Source organism: Manis pentadactyla, chromosome 7 (assembly GCF_030020395.1).
Source record: "Manis pentadactyla isolate mManPen7 chromosome 7, mManPen7.hap1, whole genome shotgun sequence".
NCBI lineage: Eukaryota > Metazoa > Chordata > Mammalia > Pholidota > Manidae > Manis > Manis pentadactyla.
The window spans coordinates 22,259,392-22,281,330 of record NC_080025.1 but is presented as its reverse complement, the minus strand read 5'-3'; the positions used below and the strand labels follow the sequence as shown (position 1 = coordinate 22,281,330).

The 21,939-nt window shown below is 41.5% G+C and overlaps 1 long non-coding RNA gene across 1 annotated transcript in view; it reads right to left on the bottom strand.

The window, feature by feature from the left end:
* Positions 1 to 2,912: 2,912 nt before the first annotated feature.
* LOC118916894 (uncharacterized) overlaps positions 2,913 to 21,939 on the bottom strand; it is a 36,672-nt gene continuing 17,645 nt past the window's right edge. The window contains exons 3-4 of the long non-coding RNA XR_005026581.2: positions 3,578 to 3,665; positions 2,913 to 3,091 (exon numbers count right to left, since the gene is read on the bottom strand). This is a non-coding gene — a long non-coding RNA (uncharacterized LOC118916894). The remainder of the gene's footprint in view (positions 3,092 to 3,577; positions 3,666 to 21,939) is intronic.

The window sequence follows — 21,939 nt, the reverse complement described above, 5'->3', positions numbered from 1 at the left end:
GCTATGGCAGAAGTCACCAAATGGTTTCTCATCAAAAATCATATTATGGTATGTAATTTCAAAATTTGCTTTCCTAAGCTCAGAGATAGATATTCTTTGGCATATTCATGCTTAGTTTTTCCCCCACCAAGTAACCATTTGCTCACCCACTTGGACTAGATAAGGCTAGGATTCTTATAAGGTGGGTTATGTAAAATAAAACTGTGTGCTCTGAGATTTAACCGTGGAGTCTCTAGTACTCCAGAAGAAAGCACCACTCTGCATACGGAAATATTTCAGACAAAAACAGCATGAACAAGATGAATGTAAAATCCAAGGTGTGGATCTGGGCAATAATCTGTAACATTATTTACTTGCTATTCACATTATCTTTGGCTTTTCTGCTGAGTTCAATGAGAACAGAATCTATTTCAATATGTATATGGCAATATATATAATCTACATTTCATGTGCAGAACACAGAGAAAAAGGAATGGAAATCCTTAACTTCAAAACACTTAGCTTTGGTGTAATAACCTATTTCCCCATCAGGCTAAAATGTAAAATCTCAGAATCATAGCTCACACTCATGGTAAATGGTTGACTCATAGTGCCCACCAGAGAAATCAGAGCCTACTAATTCTCCTTCAGCGTTCCTCCATATTTTTTAATTCAGCCTTGCTAGAAAATGTCACTGAAGCCAAAGGCTACAAATCCTAATTAGCAGCATAATGAGAATCCTTGAAAAGAATTGGAAGACTGTTGAATGAGAGCTTTGAAAAGACTAAGTATTCAACTAGATATTCCATCTTGTTAGATTTGAGGAAAAACAGAGCGAACATTCACATACAACATATCATGAAACTTATTTTAAATGTAGACTCAGTCTGTGTCTTGTCAGCATCAAGTTGAGTTTCTACCTAAGAATGTTTACTAAGAATGGCAAAAAACTTTCCTGCAATACTGAAATATTTGTTTTAACAGCCCCAAGAACTGTGGACTTATAATTCTGACACTATAACCATTTGTTACAGGGAATATTTGTTAAAATGTTTTCTGTAGTAAACTGTAAGATCACTAAGGTCGTAAACTATTTTTGTCACAGAAGGCTTATTTCAACCACCTACCTTGTGACAACTGCCTCAGTTTCTGTGACCTCCCTGTGTCGTTAGTTCATTAGTGGCTTGGCATGCCTTGCTTCTAAAAAAAAATTTTTTTTTTTAGGCTTTTCCCTGCCACAATCCCTTTTGAACAAATCTTTAGTGTTCTAAAAGTTTTGTTTCTAAAATAGAGTTTAAATTCTTTATATTTTTCAATTTTTATTTTTATAATTTTGTTTTCCTCATGGCCTATATTACTGCTTTGGTAATATTCCCTTTCATCCTCAAACGAATGAAAAGATATTATTCATCCCAAAACACTAGATAAATCAAGGGGTACTTATTGAGCACTGAGAATGTGCTGTCTGAACATTTGGAAGGATAAAAATAAGTATTTTTTTTTTATTTTAGACTGAGATGCCGAGAGTTGATTTAATCATACTCTCCAAGCATACAATCATAATTTTCTATAAAAAGGCTCCTTTTTACTTTGACTTCCATCGCCCACATAGAAAACATTCTAAAGAGCTTAATATATATCTTTCTGTCTGAATGTAATGTAGCAAAAAAATATACTGTTGTTACCTGACTGTGTGTGTGTGTGGTGTGCAATTATAAAGTACCGTGTTCTATGTCTCATTGGGCTTCTTCCTTTATTCCCTCAGCACCTGGTTTTAAATTCTATCCATGTTGCTTTATATATATCCTGTGTGTATATAAAGTCTTTTGCTTCTAAACACCAACTTGGTTTAAAAACCAAGGAAAACTCTAAAGTGTGTGTTTAGCCTCCTCCAAAGTGATGTGCTTAGATTCTCCCAAGTTCAAATCTGGAGAAACTTGGCCTTCAACTTACCCATTTAAACGTAAGTCAGAGGCCTGACTCGCCAATCTTTCCAGAAGAGAAATATCACATTGAGAAGTGGTTCTGTAGAGCGGAGCAGCAGACCCCGGCCTCCCTTGGGGTGAATTGTAACCCACAGCATAACGGTACTCCACCCGAGCCACCCCACCCACCGCTCCAGGGCAGACGTTTCCCAGACTTGGATTTGGGGCAATCTGAGCACATCACCCTGGAGAAAGGACTTAACACTCACTTTAAAGTTTTTCTTGCTTTTCAAACTTCTCTTCCTCTTCTCCATCTCCCTTCCCTTGATTGAAAATTGTGAGCTCCATTGCCAAGAAGGCCATTAAATAAAAGGAAACAAAAAAGGCAAAGAGACGGAAGTCAATGGGAGAAATTTAGTGCAACCAGCGAAGGCTTCTTCATTAGGCTCACAAAAAAGACAAGCTCAATTTCTTTCTTATTGACATTAACGAGTTTGATACGAGTCCAACATAAAAGCCAGGCAAATCTGCTTGCTCTTACTGGGCGGGGGGGGGGGGGGGGGGGGGGGGGGTCCCAGGATCTCTGCAGCTGCTCGCAAATTGCTTAATTCCACAAAAGGTCATCTCTTTTGATTGGTTTTCATTCCTTTCTATGCCCAACCAATCAAGTGCTAGCAGAGCAGATGGCTCCGAGCCGTCCAGCTCGACCAGGTCAGCAGCTGCAGCCTCCCCCACCCGGGGACCCGTGCTCCCTCCCATCATGGAAATCCTCCTTCCAGCAGCAGTTTTTGAACTAGACACCACCGGGCCCAACTGGTACTTCCGGAATGAATAAATGTTGCTGAACAGACTGTGCAGAGCACCATAGTAGGGGCTGGGAGTGAAACAAAGTAATGTAACTCGAGGAATAAAATGAAAACAGCTTACACAATAAAAAAATAAATAAACATAGCCAGGGGCAGGGCTGAGATCAAAACTTCCATCTTTATTACATGAGTGTACAGATGTGTCAAAATTCATTAAGCTGTACACTAAGATTTGTGCATTTTGTGGTATGTACTTCAATTTTAAAAAAAAGAAAGAAATAATAAAAATAACATATTTTGAAGTCCATCTTTATATCCAGAGTTCTTTAATCCGTTGACATGACATCTCTCTGGAATGGAAAAAAGGCAAGAAAGAGGAATCTAGCAGAGATAGAAAGAAAGAGATGTGGGGAGGCAGAATTAAACACAGTTTCATTTTCTGGTTTTCTTCCATGTGCAAATACTAAACCAGACCTATCATGCTATATTTTATCTTACTTCTTAACAACAACCTGAAAGGTAGCCATTTTTAACTCTATTTTTACTGATCAGGATCCCAGAATTAAAAGAGGTTAAACAATTTTCCCAAGGTTATAAGTGTCAGAGATAGAATTAAAACACCATTTCATCCAATTTCAAAATCCATATGCTTTGAATGGCAGATAAGGCCATCTCTTCCCACTCAAGTGCACCAGAGACCTAAGGGTTGTATTTGTTGTATGATAAAGACATGGCATTGTGCCCATTCTCTGCTACAATTTTTTTACATTTCAGGAATGTTGATGTAAGCATCATTTTATCACAGAGAAACAGATATTTATTTAGAATCTACTTTATTCTAGATATGCATTAAATAATTCAGCACACCTTTACTAAGAGCCAGGCACTCTGTTGGGCCCCAGTGATGTGAAGACAGCCGTGACATGGGCCATTCCCTCAAGGAGCTTCGAGATGACTGGGAAAAACAGAGAGAAAAATAGGCAGTTACAAAAGAGTGTGTTCACTGCTCTTTCATTTTCCTAATTTCATAAGCCTCTGCTTTATAATCAGGCCTACTGATATAATAGTATCCACCAAATTGAGTTGTGAGGATAAAATGAGAAAATGCACATAAAAAAGCACCTTGCATAGTGATACATGGTAAGACTTCAATAAATATTAGTTATTGTTATTATCAATAGCAGCAGCAGCAGCTTAAAGTGAGGAAATTATGAACTAAAGGAAGTGAAAATGAAAAAAGATTTGTCTATAGAAGCTGAAGATGGGTTGTATGTAAAGAATAAGAAATAGGAACTAAAGATAACTCCAGGTTTCTGACTCTGGCAATCCTGGCTATAGAGGAGTGGTGGTTGCTGATTGGCTACATATTGTCCATTCTCCCTTTCATGTATGGCAACATAACTTCAATTTTATCCAGGGTGGCAACATTTCATCATTAATGTTCACATATTTCAGCCTTCCATATAGCCTTAACTGACCTTCCTCATTTCCTCCTTCCTGCTGCCTAGAATCCCACACAATGGCAGGATCTCTGGCAGCTGCACTGGACCATGAGTTAACTCTGAAATCAGATACTATGTTCTATAATACTGAGGCAGAAAGATGGAAGTAGCCTGGATATGTGATTGCCAAGGAGCTACCATACCAGCCTTGATGGGCTAAGCTCTGAACTTCTTTTGTGTGAGAGGCTAACATCTATTTCAACCCACTGTTGTTTAGTGTTTTCTGTTATTCAGTCTAAATCCTAGCTAAGGCAGGGTGGATAATGATGCTATTCACAAATAGACCTAGGAGAGACTTTGGTGCAGTAAATGTGGGACAGCTTAAGAAAAGTTCTCCTCAATGTGTCTGTGGGACCAAGTAAGGACAAATGTTCATTAAGTAATAACAAAGAGCTTTATTTAAAGACTTTGAAGGGGATTGGATATGCCACCCCAAAATATGCCACTTTGGCATAAGGATTATTTTGAGCTAAATGCAACTGAGAATCAACAGATGTGGGAAGAGTTCTCTGCCCTCCCTTCCTCTGCCTTAAAGCAGGGGATACATTTCCCTGTGACCGTGTCTCTTTCTCCCATACCAGGAAGAGGAGAGCAGCTCTTGTCACTAGAGATGGAGATGATTCTGCATGAACAAACCTTACTAAAATTATCTTTATCTTCCATTAGTTTCCCTCACATCTTTCCTATCTACTTCCCCTGGATTTATCACACCCCAAAACCCAAAGCCCTTTTCCTTTGTTAAAATTGATATATAGGCCTCCATCCACATCTAACCACTTCTTTTGAGTTTGACGTCTATTCTGTGAACTCCCATGCAAAAAATAAAAATTTATTTAATTTTATGTAATAATTTTTTATATGTTGCATTTTTATTTCTAGTAATAGTAAAAATATGTAACAACACTAGTAACACAATTAATCAGTTCCAGTTAATAATATGCTGTAAGGCTAACTAATGAATATACATTTCGTTTGCCATAAGACACAAGACAACCAGCCTCTTTCCAACGAATTCTAACTGCATCAAGTTAATTAAACTTTTAATTAGTTAGAGTTTGGATTTAAGTGCAGGGCACCCCACATGTGCCACCTCCAGGAAAATGATATTTCCACTGTGATAGTATTAAATGTTTTTTTAAAGGAACTACTGGTGTTTATTTTTAAATTTAAAAAATCAGCTGAAGATTTTTTAATTTCTAATTCCTATTTTAATTTCCAATTCTGGTCACTCAAAGACTGTAGATACACAGTCTAGTCAAATAATATTAGTGGCATCATACAAACATTTGGCTAAATGTGGAGGAGCAAATTTGTTATGAACAACTATTCCTGCCCATGACAGGTATCACTAACTGACCTTGGTTCTATTTCTCACTAATCCAGGAAATAGTATAGGTACATTTTGCTTCCAACAGTTACTCTCAGTAGAATAGAGTTCATTTCTGAGATGAAGCATACTGATTATTGAAACCCTAGAGGAACCACAGAAAGGATGAGAAGGAAAATCTTCTAGCAAAAGTTGGAGAAAAAGATCAGGAAGAATATCAGTTGTAAGGGAAAAATGGAAAGATAGTTGCTTTATGAATATAATTTAAACTGCTGGCAAAAGTCAAGAAACACTCTGAAGGCAACCTGCCCCTCACCAAGAGAGTAAAGGCTTTTTTGGATTCTGGAAATTTAATTACTTGTGCAACGTTCATGTATGTTATCCCTGATAGGTTACCGGAGTGGCTGGCGTATTCCTTTGCTGGGGCTAGTGTTACAAAATCCCACAAGCTGGGTGGCTTAAACAGAAGCACGGCTCACAGTCGTGGAGCCCGGAAGTCCGAAATCAAGGAGTCAGCTGGTGTTGCTCCTCCGAGGACTAAGGAAGTATGTGTTGGAGGTCTCTTTCCTTGCTTGTGGATGACCACCTTCACTTTCATGTAGCATTCTCCCTGCAGCATGTCCGTGTCCAAATTTATTTTATATTAAAGACACCTTTTATTAAGAAACCACCTTGGTATGTATGACTGCATCTAAAGTAATTACATCTGCAGTGACCCCATGTCCAAATAAGGTCACATTCTGAGTACTGGGACTTCAATATTTGATTTGGGGGAACATAGTTCAACCCTAAAGAGGCAACCTTAATACCCTTAAAAGACCTGCCTTGTTTTTAAGAAACAGCAAGGAATTGGATTGCTGCTTTCCCATTCTCGAGCTTTCTTGTCAAGAAAGGAACTCCAGAAGCGGCGGAAGATGGCGGCGTGAGTAGAGCAGCGGAAATCTCCTCCCAAAACCACATATATCTATGAAAATATAACAAAAACAACCCTTCCTAGAATAAAGACCAGAGGACACAGGACAATATCCAGACCACATCCGCACCTGAGAGAACCCAGCGCCTCGCAAAGGGGGTAAGATACAAGCCCCGGCCCGGCGGGAGCCGAGCGCCCCTCCCCCCAGCTCCCGGCGGGAGAAGAATAGGCAGAACGGGAGGGAGACGGAGCCCAGGACTGCCGAACACCCAGCCCCAGCCATCCGGGCCAGAGCGCAGACACAGTACGTGCCCAGGGGGCCCTGGATGCTAGGGAAACAGGGCAGCAAGAACAGTGAGCGGGCACCAGAGGCCGGGCGCCAGAGGACATAAGAAAAGCGGGCGACCACTTTTTTTGTTTTTGTTTTTTTTTGCTGTTTCGTTTTGGCGAGCGCTTTTTGGAAGTCTTAAAGGGATAGAGACCCCAATACTAGGGAAACACGGCAGCAAGACCAGTGAGGAGATGCTTGAGGCTGGAGCCAGAGAATAAAGAAAAACGAGTGGCCACCTTTTTTTTTTTTTAATTTAAAAATTTTTTTTTTTTTCCTTCTTGTGGTCGTTGTTTTGTTTCAGCGGGTGCTTTTTGGAAGTCTTAAAGGGGCAGGGCAGGACACTTAATCCAGAGGTAGGGAATCCGGGGATCTCTGGGCACCCTAACCCCTGGGCTGCAGGGAGCAGGGAGGCCCCTTACGGAGATAAATAGCCTCCAGGCCGCTCCCCCTCCAACGCGACTCCACCACTTTGGAGCAGAGGCCTGAGCCAGGCCACGCCCACAGCAACAGCCGAGATAAACTCCATAGCAGCCGGGCAGGAAGCAGAAACCCTGTCTGCGCGCAGCTGCCAGCACAAGCCTCTAGAGGTCGCTGTTCTCCCAGGAGAGGAGGGCCACAAACCAACAAAAAGGGAAGTTCTTCCAGCCATCACTCGTCCCAGCTCTGCAAACTATTCCTATCACCATGAAAAGGCAAAGCTACAGGCAGACAAAGATCACAGAGACAACACCAGAGAAGGAGACAGACCTAACCAGTCTTCCCAAAAAAGAATTCAAAATAAGAATCATAAACATGCTGACAGAGATGCAAAGAAATATGCAAGAGAAATGGGATGAAGTCCGGAGAGAGATCACAGATGCCGGAAAGGAGATCGCAGAAATGAAACAAACTCTGGAAGGGTTTATAAGCAGAATGGATAGGATGCAAGAGGCCATTGATGGAATTGAAACCAGAGAGCAGGAACGCATAGAAGCTGACATAGAGAGAGATAAAAGGAACTCCAGGAATGAAACAATATTAAGAGAACTGTGTGACCAATCAAAAAGGAACAATATCCGTATTATAGGGGTTAAAGAAGATGAAGAGAGAGGAAAAGGGATGGAAAGTATCTTGGAAGAAATAATTGCTGAAAACTTCCCCAAACTGGGGGGAGGAAATAATCGAACAGACCACGGAAATACACAGAACCCCCAACAGAAAGGATCCAAGGAGGACAACACCAAGACACATAATAATTAAAATGGCAAAGATTAAGGACAAAGAAAGAGTTTTAAAGGCAGCTAGAGAAGAAAAAGGTCACCTAAAAAGGAAAACCCATCAGCCTAACATCAGACTTCTCGACAGAAACCCTACAGGCCAGAAGAGAATGGCATGATACATTTAATACAATGAAAGAGAAGGGCCTTGAACCAAGGATACTGTATCCAGCACGACTACCATTCAAATATGACGGTGGGATTAAACAATTCCCAGACAAACAAAAGCTGAGAGAATTTGCTTTCCACAAACCACCTCTACAGGACATCTTACAGGGACTGCTCTAGAAGGGAGCACTCCTAGAAAGAGCAAGCACAAAACACCCAACATATGAAGAATCGAGGAGGAGGAATAAGAAGGGAGAGAAGAAAAGAATCTCCAGACAGTGTATATAATAGCTCAATAAGCGAGCTAAGTTAGACAGTAAGATACTAAAGAGGCTAACCTTGAACCTTTGGTAACCACGAATTTAAAGCCTGCAATGGCAATAAGTATATATCTTTCAATAGTCACCCTAAATGTTAATGGGCTGAATGCACCAATCAAAAGACACAGAGTAATAGAATGGATAAAAAAGCAAGACCCATCTATATGCTGCTTAGAAGAAACTCACCTCAAACCCAAAGACATGCACAGACTAAAAGTCAAGGGATGGAAAAACATATTTCAAGCAAACAACAGTGAGAAGAAAGCAGGGGTTGCAGTACTAATATCAGACAAAATAGACTTCAAAACAAAGAAATAACAAGAGATAAAGAGGGACACTACATAATGATAAAGGGCTCAGTCCAACAAGAGGATATAACCATTCTAAATATATATGCACCCAACACAGGAGCACCAGCATATGTGAAACAAATACTAACAGAACTAAAGGGGGAAATAGACTGAATTGCATTCATTCTAGGAGACTTCAACACACCACTCACCCCAAAGGATAGATCCACCGGGCAGAAAATAAGTAAGGACACGGAAGCACTGAACAACACAGTAAAGCAGATGGACCTAATAGACATCTATAGAACTCTACATCCAAAAGCAACAGGATATACATTCTTCTCAAGTGCACATGGAACATTCTCCAGAATAGATCACATACTAGGCCACAAAAAGAGCCTCAGAAAATTCCAAAAGATTGAAATCCTACCAACCAACTTTTCAGACCACAAAGGCATAAAACTAGAAATAAACTGTACAAAGAAAGCAAAGAGGCTCACAAACACATGGAGGCTTAACAACACACGCCTAAATAATCAATGGATCAATGACCAAATCAAAATGGAGATCCAGCAATATATGGAAACAAACGACAACAACAACACTAAGCCCCAACTTCTGTGGGACACAGCAAAAGCAGTCTTAAGAGGAAAGTATATAGCAATCCAAGCATATTTAAAAAAGGAAGAACAATCCCAAATGAATGGTCTAATGTCACAATTATTGAAATTGGAAAAAGAAGAACAAATGAGGCCTAAGGTCAGCAGAAGGAGGGACATAATAAAGATCAGAGAAGAAATAAATAAAATTGAGAAGAATAAAATAATAGCAAAAATCAATGAAACCAAGAGCTGGTTCTTCGAGAAAATAAACAAAATAGATAAACCTCTAGCCAGACTTATTAAGAGGAAAAGAGAGTCAACACAAATCAACAGTATCAGAAACAAGAAAGGAAAAATCACGACAGACCCCACAGAAATACAAAGAATTATTAGAGAGTACTATGAAAACCTATATGCTAACAAGCTGGGAAACCTAGGAGAAATGGACAACTTCCTAGAAAAATACAACCTTCCAAGACTGACCCAGAAAGAAACAGAAAATCTAAAAAGACCAATTATCAGCAACAAAATTGAAGCGGTAATCAAAAAACTACCAAAGAACAAAACCCCCGGGCCAGATGGATTTACCTCGGAATTTTATCAGACATACAGGGAAGACAAAATACCCATTCTCCTAAAAGTTTTCCAAAAAATAGAGGAGGAGGGGATACTCCCAAACTCATTCTATGAAGCTAACATCACCCTAATACCAAAACCAGGCAAAGACCCCACCAAAAAAGAAAACTACAGACCAATATCCCTGATGAACGTAGATGCAAAAATACTCAACAAAATATTAGCAAACCGAATTCAAAAATACATCAAAAGGATCATACACCATGACCAAGTGGGATTCATCCCAGGGATGCAAGGATGGTACAACATTCGAAAGTCCATCAACATCATCCACCACATCAACAAAAAGAAAGACAAAAACCACATGGTCATCTCCATAGATGCTGAAAAAGCATTTGACAAAGTTCAACATCCATTCATGATAAAAACTCTGAGCAAAATGGGAATAGAGGGCAAGTACCTCAACATAATAAAGGCCATCTATGATAAACCCACAGCCAACATTATATTGAACAGCGAGAGCTGAAAGCATTTCCTCTGAGATCGGGAACTAGACAGGGATGCCCACTCTCCCCACTGTTATTTAACATAGTACTGGAGGTCCTAGCCACGGCAATCAGACAAAACAAAGAAATACAAGGAATCCAGATTGGTAAAGAAGAAGTTAAACTGTCACTATTTGCAGATGACATGATACTGTACATAAAAAAACCCTAAAGACTCCACCCCAAAACTACTAGAACTGATATCGGAATACAGCAAAGTTGCAGGATACAAAATCAACACACAGAAATCTGTGGCTTTCCTATACACTAACAATGAACCAACAGAAAGAGAAATCAGGAAAACAACTCCATTCACAATTGCATCAGAAAAAATAAAATACCTAGGAATAAACCTAACCAAGGAAGTGAAAGACTTATACTCTGAAAACTACAAGTCACTCTTAAGAGGAATTAAAGGGGACACTAACTGATGGAAACTCATCCCATGCTCGTGGCTAGGAAGAATTAATATCGTCAAAATGGCCATCCTGCCCAAAGCAATATACAGATTTGATGCAATCCCTATGAAACTACCAGCAACATTCTTCAATGAACTGGAACAAATAATTCAAAAATTCATATGGAAACACCAAAGACCCCGAATAGCCAAAGCAATCCTGAGAAAGAAGAATAAAGTAGGGGGGATCTCACTCCCCAACTTCAAGCTCTACTATAAAGCCATAGTAATCAAGACAATTTGGTACTGGCACAAGAGCAGAGCCACAGACCAATGGAACAGACTAGACAATCCAGATATTAACCCAGACATATATGGTCAATTAATATTTGATAAAGGAGCCATGGACATACAATGGCGAAATGACAGTCTCTTCAACAGATGGTGCTGGCAAAACTGGACAGCTACATGTAGAAGAATGAAACTGGACCATTGTCTAACCCCATATACAAAAGTAAACTCAAAATGGATCAAAGACCTGAATGTAAGTCATGAAACCACTAAACTCGTGGAAGAAAACATAGGCAAAAACCTCTTAGACATAAACATGAGTGACCTCTTCTTGAACATATCTCCCCAGGCAAGGAAAACAACAGCAAAAATGAATAAGTGGGACTATATTAAGCTGAAAAGCTTCTGTACAGCAAAAGACACCATCAATAGAACAAAAAGGAACCCTACAGTATGGGAGAATATATTTGAAAATGACACATCCGATAAAGGCTTGACGTCCAGAATATATAAAGAGCTCACACACCTCAACAAACAAAAAACAAATAACCCAATTAAAAAATGGGCAGAGGAACTGAACAGACAGTTCTCCAAAAAAGAAATACAGATGGCCAATAGACACATGAAAAGATGCTCCACATCGCTAATTATCAGAGAAATGCAAATTAAAACTACAATGAGGTATCACCTCACACCAGTAAGGATGGCTGCCATCCAAAAGACAAACAACAACAAATGTTGGCGAGGCTGTGGAGAAAGGGGAACCCTCCTACACTGCTGGTGGGAATGTAAGTTAGTTCAACCATTGTGGAAAGCAGTATGGAGGTACATCAAAATGCTCAAAACAGACCTACCATTTGACCCAGGAATTGCACTCCTAGGAATTTACTCTAAGAATGCAGCAATCAAGTATGAGAAAGATCAGTGCACCCCTATGTTTATCGCAGCACTATTTACAATAGCCAAGAATTGGAAGCAACCTAAATGTCCATCGATAGATGAATGGATAAAGAAGATGTGATACATATACACAATGGAATACTACTCAGCCATAAGAAAAGGGCAAATCCAACCATTTGCAGCAACATGGATGGAGCTGGATGGTATTATGCTCAGTGAAACAAGCCAGGCGGAGAAAGAGAAATACCAAATGATTTCACTTATCTGTGCAATATAAGAACAAAGGAAAAACTGAAGGAACAAAACAGCAGCAGAATCACAGAACTCAAGAATGGACTAACAGGTACCAAAGGGAAAGGGACTGGGGAGGATGGGTGGGTAGGGAGGGATAAGGGAGGAGGAGAAGTAGGGGGGTATTAAGATTAGCATGCATGGGGGGGTAGGAGAAAAGGGAGGGCTGTACAACACAGAGAAGGCAAGTAGGGATTCTACAACATTTTGCTATGCTGATGGACAGTGACTGAAAAGGGGTTTATAGGGGGGACCTGGTATAGGGGAGAGCCTAGTAAACATAATATTTGTCATGTAATTGTAGATTAGTGATACCAAAAAAAAAAAAAAGAAAAGGGCAGTTCCTGTGTGGTAACCTCCAATGAGTTCTACACAAGAGTATAAAGGGCATATAAAAGTGTAGGCAAAGGGTCTGTTTGTGTTTATACAGAGGATCAAAGCCTAATTGGGCTACCCCGAAAATGAACTAAGATACAATATGAAAAAGAACTTCCAACATCTGCACTCTCTGGAAGACTCATGCCAGAAGATGATCATCAAAAAACCCCAACAAAGATCCACGCACTGCTACAGCTGTAGATGCACTCATCCCACCAGTTCCTGGACTTGCCATGGGAATGAGGAAGGAGATATCTAAGCTGGCCTGTGCACACAGTAAAACAACAAATTTGACTGGATCTATACTGTTGGAACTCAATCAAGAATCAGGAGAAGTGCAAATTGTAGCACTCCAAAATCTTACAACTACAGACTATTTACTGTTAAAAGAACATAAGGGATGTGAACATTCCCCAGGAATGGGTTGTTTTAATTTGTCTGATTTCTCTCAGACTGTTCAAGTTCAGTTGGACAATATCCACCATATCATAGATAAGTTTTCACAAATGCCTAAGGTGCCTAACTGGTTTTCTTGGTTTCACTGGAGATGGCTGGTAATTACAGATATGCTTTGGTTATGTAACTATACTCCTATTATGTTAATGTGTGTGCGCAATTTAACTAGTAGCTTAAAACCTATACATTCTGAAGTTACTCTACAAGAAGATATGTTAAAGAAATAATCAATCTTCCCATGTTTTCTTCTGCCTGCTACTTCTATAGCTTTTATTCTTCCTTCCTAATTACAAACCTTAAATAGAATTCGTGCCTCATATCAAATTTACCAAGTATCATAATTCTTCCAAGTGGTAATGATACCTCAAGACAAATGCTGGGCATAGAAGCTACAGGGCATAAATATGCAAAGAAATAAAAAGCTAACCATTTCAAACAATAAGGCTTCTCTCTCACTTACCAACTTTACATTTTCCTGTATGGCCCTGGAAGATGACTGGTTAGCCAGAGACGGGTAAGATTCCTCAAGGGAGGAACAACCTAAGACAGGCACAGTCGCAGGGGGGTCATCAGGTGAGAAATTGGGGATCAACAGAGGTGAGGCTTAGAACCTCACCCCCCCCCATTCTGAGAGAAATCTTCTGCATACGTGGATGTTTTATTGCCCTTGTCTAGCTTGGATTAACACATAGTCTACAGGCACACACCTGATCATCTACATTTGCTCTCTTGCAACACTAAACTGTGTTTTCTACCTTTATCTTGTATCTACCTACCACTTCAGCATTTTATTAAAAATAATAATAATAAAGAGAGAAATGTGGTATCCACATATAAATCAAGTATAAAAATCAAATGAGTATTCATATTTGAACTGACTGTTTATAGTTCATAATGCATGAGCAAAACCGAAAGTTTCTGTGATGACTGCCCTTGTACTGTTCACCATGTAAGAACTTGTTTGTTATGCCTCAGAAGATTGGAGACTGACGAAAATTAGCCTTAGGGTGGATTAATGATTGTGCATTGAGCATTGACTCCCCTATACAGAATTTTATTGTTGTTAACAACCATTTGATCAATAAATATGAGAGATGAATGCCCTCACAAAAAATAAAATAAAATAAAATAAAATGGTTATATTTTATATTTTAAAATATAAAAAAAAAAAAAAAAGAAAGGAACTCCAAGTGGTGAATTTCACTGCTTACAAAAGAGAGCCAGGAAGTAAGTCCCCTCGGCACACTAACTGGGAGATGATGCCCCTCGCCCACTGCTGAGGCCAGGGCACAGAGCCCTAGTCTAATGGACTGGTTCTGTACAGACAAATATCTCTGTGGATTCTTGGTCAAGTGGAATTCATTGTCTAAGCTCAACACTTGTAATTTACCCAAACTCCTTCACACAGAAACCCCATAGATTTTTGTGCTGCATATTTCTGACTAACTGTGTGCTGGCTGGCCCTCCGTCAGGCAGAGGCTGGGTGGGGTGGGGCACTGGCCGCAGTGCTGAGCAGCCTGCTCCCGAGCACGGTGGCTGCAAGCAGTCCGCAGCCACTAGGCAGGCCCCTGCTTCAGGGAACCAGGAACGACCTCCCTAGAGCCCTGCCCGCTCCCAACACCTGTTTTCCTTTGACCTTTCTGATTTCAGTAAAAGCCACATCCTATCCGGCACTGCAAAGAACAGTACGTCGTCGCCCTCTTCCCTGTGTGAAACCCAGGCTCTCCAGAAAGGTTACGCCTTTCATTGTCAGACAATGTTCAATATCAGAAGCCGCCTGCTGCCCTTTCTTAAAGTAAATTATCATTTGTTCACTTAGATAGGATTTACTGTTTTCTGACTTCCTTCTGCGTCTCTCCTGTCCTTTTAATTCTTTTCATTTTCTTTATAAACTGTTGCCCGTCTCCCACGCCCTACCACTACCCTGCCTCCTCACACACACACACACACATGCACACATCTCTTACTTACAAAGGCTCAACTTGGCAGCTCAGGAAAGGAGCAGGATGATGCTGCCCACAGCTTTTGTGTTCCCATTAAAGGTGAGCACAGACACCACTGTATTATCTGCCTCCAAGCAGAGCTGAAGGACGCCTACCTTCTCCCGCCACACCTTTTCTCAGCATCACCAGGCCCAGAGACTCAACCACAGCCACAGGTGGAAGAACCTCAGGCCAGGTCTGCACAGCACGGGTTAAGGAGGGAATAACCACAGGTTCTACTCCCGCCGCGGAGCGAAGCTCCTGGCCCGGTGATGTTCACTGAGACCCACATCCTAGTACAATACTAGGAGAACACCACTAACAAAACCTCACTCAAAGACTGAGCTGGGCTGCATGGCAGCAAAGCCTGGAAAGTGACACCCATACCCACAGGGGGGGGCTGGTTTAAAATTCATATTATATATGCTTTAGCGGGCTGGGGAGGGGGGTGAGACTGCCTTTACTACCTAACCCTCTGAATTCATTCATTCTGCATTACAATATGAAGGGGGTTAGTATTTGCATGGCCCATATCTAGTTGACAAGATGAGAGAAGGTCATATTTGCAAGAATTTCTCTACAAATAATGATTTTTGGTATAGATAATATTTGCTCCCATTTAATGAGGAAAAATAGGATATGCACACCACTATATTTTCTCTTTTTAACCTATATTTTAAGCCAGAGACATTTAGTGTGTCACTAAAACATTTGATCCACGGAAGATAACTCAAACCAATGATAAAGATCTCCTTAAGGGAATTTGCAGAAATACTTCCAGTTTCTACTCCTAACTTGTTATGTTTTCAACTCAGTGTTTCTTACCTTTCCTTTCTTCAACCTATGGTGCATGATTGGAATATATTAAGCAATAATTGACTGAGAGTAAAAATCGAAAATATATAAAGATCACCATGGTAGCTGCTGGCACTGAACTGAGTGGTAACCCACCTGCCAAGTGGGGAATCACAAGACATTCACTTAAAGTACATTCAGATGATCTCATGTTGTTCCCTTTTTAAAGGGCAAAACATATTCAAATACTATTATATTGAAACTGAAATGCACTACTGCTGCCTTTAATGATGTGGTCAGCCTAGAACACCTTGGCACACCTTGCAGCTAGGGGCACTTAGCAGGTGGCAGATCTCACTGTTTCCTCTCTGCCAGTCAATAAATGTTCTGAGCACATCCTGTTGCATAAGAAGTCATCCATTCCATCCATTCTAAAATCTAAATGTGAAACTACTGCTCTTGTTTAAAATCTTTCCTTAGCTCCCCAGAGATCCGGGGATGAAATCCAAACCCCTTTGCAAGAAATTCACACCACCACACAACCAAACAATTCCATCTACGCTTTTGTAGAGACCATCCTGCTGTGCATCTCTCTGCTTTTGCTGGCATGTATCCCCCCCTCCTGGGAATTTCCCCCACTTTTCCACTCAGCTAACACCTTCATAAGTTCACTCTTCAAGGAAACTCCCTGATGAAAATGGCTGACTGTCTCTGTCCCTGCATGTGCTTCATTTTCTGAAAATCATTCACAACACTAATTCCTATATATATAAGGTTATATATATATATATAAGGTTAACTGAGATGTGATGAGTGACATGTTCCTTCTCACTTCCTCTTAATCATAGAGCTATGCGGCAACGACCAAGACTGGAAACTCGAAGTCTGGGAACCACGGAGATTGTTCTCACTACCTGTCAAAGGAAGTCAGCTGGGGGTCCATCCTTATATTCTAGAGCCTAGGTCAGAGGAATAGTCCTCATCTGGGACATACTTAGCCCTTGGCTGAAGGAGAGAAGCAGAAGAGTTGGAGAAACACTCTGGTGGGTCCTAAAGCTTCTCCTGGGACTGAGTACACAGCCCTTTCCAATCATATTGGCCAAGTCAAATCATAGGGCGAAGCCTAACAGGGGTGAGGCGGAGAAGTGTACTCCTCCCAGGACAGGCACCATAAATCTCTTGACAACAGGCAGAGATGTATACTCCTCTTACAGGGAAGGAGAGAGAAAATAGTCAGGAAAAATATGCAATCTGCTACAGGCCAATAGCTCTCCTCTTCCATCTTCACTAATAGAAACTACATCTGTATGTTGTGCTGTGTTGCTGAGGCAGAGCTCATGGCGCCCACCTCTGGGTAAGCACCTCCAGATTCCCCATTTTCTTGTGCTGGGCCCCAAGGACTTAAATCTTTATTTTTTCCAATTCCTCTTCAAAATGGCAGCTTGATTTGATTGCATAGGACCCCATTCCCTATTTCTCCCAAGATTTACTGTGTAAAAGAACTCACTCTTCTCTTCTAGCTCCTTCTTTAAAGTTTCTACCAAAACAAACACACTAGCCCTTCCTTATTCTTGCTAAGCATGAATGTGAACAGCGCAGGGACAAAAATGACCACAGGGGAAACCAGCCACACTCAACGAGACCGCAGTCCCTGGCCTTTGCCCTTCCCCCAGATGCCCTTCTGAAGATGGGCTCGCCCGTGCTCCTGGGTCTGTCACTCCACCCATCTTCAGTCCAAAGCCCTAAAACATAAAAACAGTTGGATTTGGTGTGAAGCTACTAAAACTTAAGCTTCAGGGTTGTATTATTTTCCTAGGCCGTTGTAACAAACTACCACAAATTGAGTAGCTTAAAACAACACTGATTCTTTCACAGTTCTGAAGGCCACAAATCTAAAATTAGTATCAGTACACCCAAATCAAGGTGTTGACAGGGCTGTTCTCCTTCCAGGGACTCTAGGGGACACCTGTTCTTTGCCTGTCCCTGCCGCCAGTGGCCCCCAGCATTCTTTGACTTGTGGCCACATCATCCGATCTCTGTCCCCATGGTCACACTGCCTTCTCCTCCTCTGTGTGTCACATGCCTCTGTCCCCTCTTGTGAAGATACACGTGATGGCATTTAGGGCCCATACAAATAATCCAGGATCATCCTTAATTTAATCATATCTGCTAAGATCCAGATAAGGTTATATTCACAGGTCCGTGGATTAGGATATGAATATCTTTGGGGGGACCATTTCCAGCCTACCACAAAGGCCCCCACATGTGCAGGTTCTTCTCCATAAGTGGGAGAGGGGGTTGCCAGAGGCTCCCCCTGACTTGTAATACCTGCTGGGTCAGAAACAGTGCAGGAACCCAAGAAGGGGAGCTGCCAGTGAGGGCTTGGCTAGGAGGAACCCTGAACTCATTTTTAACCCACTAACTATAGAAAATAAGACAACATTCTCGCCATATACAGAGGCAACTCACTTAGCAAGACCCAAACTTCTGAAAAAGTTTTCAGTCTGTCATTTAAAAGCATAAACATACTGTTTATATTTTGGATGCATGAATTGTTTCAGTTACAGTTTTGTGATGACCTGGGCTTTGTTGTGATTCTTGGTCTCAGGATGGACCAGAGCGCGCCATCTCCCAGTTACCCAGTGGAACCCTCACTGAGACGCAGCTGTCAAGGAATGTAGCTGAGGTAACTAATTTCCAAATCCTTGAGTTAATCAACAGGGATCAGGTGCTGGTCGGGCGTGGCTCAGCCAAGCGTAAGCCCTTTAGGTAGCACATGGATGTTCAGCCCTCAGCCCTTCAGGATTGCAGGCTGCGGAGACAGGATATGGAAATCAGGTTCTCATTCCCCAGCATCCAGCTCAATTCCAGCAGCCTCCGTGGAAATAAGAAGCTGGAATGTTCCCCTGACAGCTGGGAGCTGATTGAGCCAGCACTTGGGTGAGTTGGACAGAAAACGAAGGAAGCTGAGACAGAAGCTTGTGAAGGAAGAGGCAAGTGGAATCTCTCTGGCCCGTCTTCACCACCAGAAATCTTTCTACAGCTTCGAACTGTTTCATAGGTAGAAAGCCATCAGCCGAGAACTGTACAAACACTGCCTGGAAGAAGACCAAGCAGATCCAACCCAATGTTGCATGATTTCACCTGATTGCCAGGTGGACAACACAGTGTCCTGAGAATTTGTACTGCCTCTGGTACATTTGGACTCTAGGATGCCAACTTCTGAAGCGGCAGCATCTCCCAGCTTCCCCAAAGCCAGGGGAAGCAGGCAAGATAGTGGCATGTGTGTCCTGTAGCTGCAGGAGCTGTTCTGGTCCCAGTCGCCGCAGCCTGGACGCCTGCCCTGCCCTGGGTTTTAAACTTCAGTGATGGCTGGGGCCGCACTAAAGCTCTGGGCTCTGAAAGTGATCTACGTTCATGATGTCAGGACCAGTTATAGGTGCTCTGACCCCTGATGAGCCCTCCGTGGTCACCTCCTAGCTCGCATCCTGTGTCTGTCCCAACACGCCCCCAGCCTTCCCCAGCAGCAGTGGTAGGCTTTGGCCCCCTCTGAGCCAGATCCAGAAGTTCAAAACAACTGGGACCTTGATCTCGGTTCCACTGAAAAGACAAGGGGAAACCACAGTTCCATAGACACATGACTCCTTCCTTTCCCCAAATCCAATGTCACGAAGTAGTCGCCAGGAAATAAACACTGACTCCTGCCACTTTAGCATAACTTCACTTGCAGGAAGACAGCAATCAAGGGACTTTGAGCAAATGTCAAGTTAAAGGGAAGAATGCAACCTCGTGCTTCCAGATTCTTGCCACCAGGCGGCATGTACTGGGCCTTTGAAAAAAACAAGAATTAAAGATTTTGCCTAAGTGAATTGCATTTCCTTCCAAGTTTAAATAGGAACTTTGCTCTCTAGGAATGTGAAGCTAAGCCCAGGAAAAAGCAAACTGAATCCGGGTCCAAAATTACGGAAGAATGTTTTCCTTTGGCCAGCTTCTGCCTTCTCGTTTCCCTCTGGAACTATGACTTCTGAGTGAGAAGCACAGATTTTTCCTGAACCTTCCTGGTCAATAAATGGCCCAGCTTCTCAGTGGTGAGTCCCCTATGTTCTTGATGCCCTTCAGTGGAGGGTTGGGAAAACTGGCCACTCATAATAGGTAAAAGGTTACTGCTTTTCTTCAGCCCTAAATATTCATGCTTGAAACAGAAAGCCTTGCCCAAAACCTTGACTTATACCTTATCATGTAAAAATAACATTAAGATATCCTCATATTGTAAGGTGCTTAACAACTTACAAAATAAGAAAGGGCACTAGACCCAAAAGTCCTGAGTTCCCATCCCAGCTCTAACTCTTTGGGGAAACTTTGATCAAGTCACAATGTGTAAAGTGCCTCAATATCCTCCATATAGTAACACCCATGGTTGTCTGGAAAACCAAGTAAGAAAATGTTTGACTCCTAAGGCATGAGATGCTCAAATCACTAGTCATTAGGGACAGGCAAATCACAGTTAGAGTAAGATACTACTCAACACCCATTAGGGGGCTATTATCAAAAAAAAACAAAACAGACAACAGCAAATGCTGGTGAGGATGTGGAGAAATTGGAACATTTGTGCTTTGCAGGTGGGGATGTAAAATCGTACAGCTGCTGTGGAAAACACTTTGGCAGTTCATCAAAAAACTAGATATAGAAATATATGATCCAGCAATTCCACTGCTAGGTATATACTCAAAAGAACTGAAACATGTACATCAATGTGCATGGCAGCAATATCCACGTTAGCCAAAAGGCAGAAGCAACACTAATGTCCATCAACAGGTGACTGGCTAAATAAGATGTAGTGCATTCATACAATGGGCTATTATTCAGTCATAAAATGGAATGGAGTTCTGACACGTTACAACATAAATGAGCCTTGAAAACATTATGCTAAGCCAGACACAAATGGACAAATATTGTATGATTCCATTATATAAGTACCTAAAATAGACAAATTCATAGAAACAAAGTAGAATAGAGGTTGCAAGATGCTGGGGGAAAGGGAAATGGAAAGTTATCACTTAATGGTTACAGAGTTTCTGTTTGAGGTAATGAGAAACTTCTGGAAATAGATACTGGTGTTGGCTGCTCAGTATGGCAAATGTAATTAATGCCACTGAATTTTACTCTATTTTAGATTATGTATAAAAACAAGAAATGATTAGGTAGATTTAGATCAACTTAGCATTCAAAATCAAGAACAGATTTGGGATTGGCCGGAAAATTGAATGCTCAGTAGGGCTAGTGAGAGGTTAGGGATGTAAGGCAGAAATCAGACCAGGAAGGACTTCCCTAGGTTGTTAAAGGAGATAATATACAAAAAGTATAGCAACTTGCTCCGGACTGTATCTTATGGAATGGGGAAAATACTCGGCAGTTGGAAGCTTTTTCCAGTGAGGGATTCTTGTACAAAGACAATTGCTAGCTCCTTGAGGAAAGGAAGTGGGCTGTTATTAATCTTTTAAGTGTGGTGCTTTATTGAAATGAAGCCTGAATCCAGGCTGTTTTCAGAGTGCCTTTCCTCAGATCATCTCCCCTTTGGTGCCATTTACTTCTCATGTTCTCAGGATTTGTTAGTGTGCACTTACATTTGGGGTTTTGTGGTGGTGGCATGTGAATGTCTTGGGGGAAGAGCTGATAACAGCTGTGATTACAGTAAATAAAACAGATGAAGAGCAATTGTTTGTGAAGAAAAATACTTGGCATATCCCTCTGCTATCAGATTGCAGTGAGCTTGAACGGGGGCACGGCAACCTTTTCCTAAAACTATTGCAGATGCGTGGGTGAGAAGGGAGAACGACAGGAGGTGGCAGGGGAGGGGGAAAGGAAGGGGTTAGAGGAAGCCCCTTGCCCTTCCGTCCTCACATGCTGAATGAGATGCACGCAAACGTAACCTCTACTTTAGGGCAGATTGTGGAAATGTCTTAGAGAGG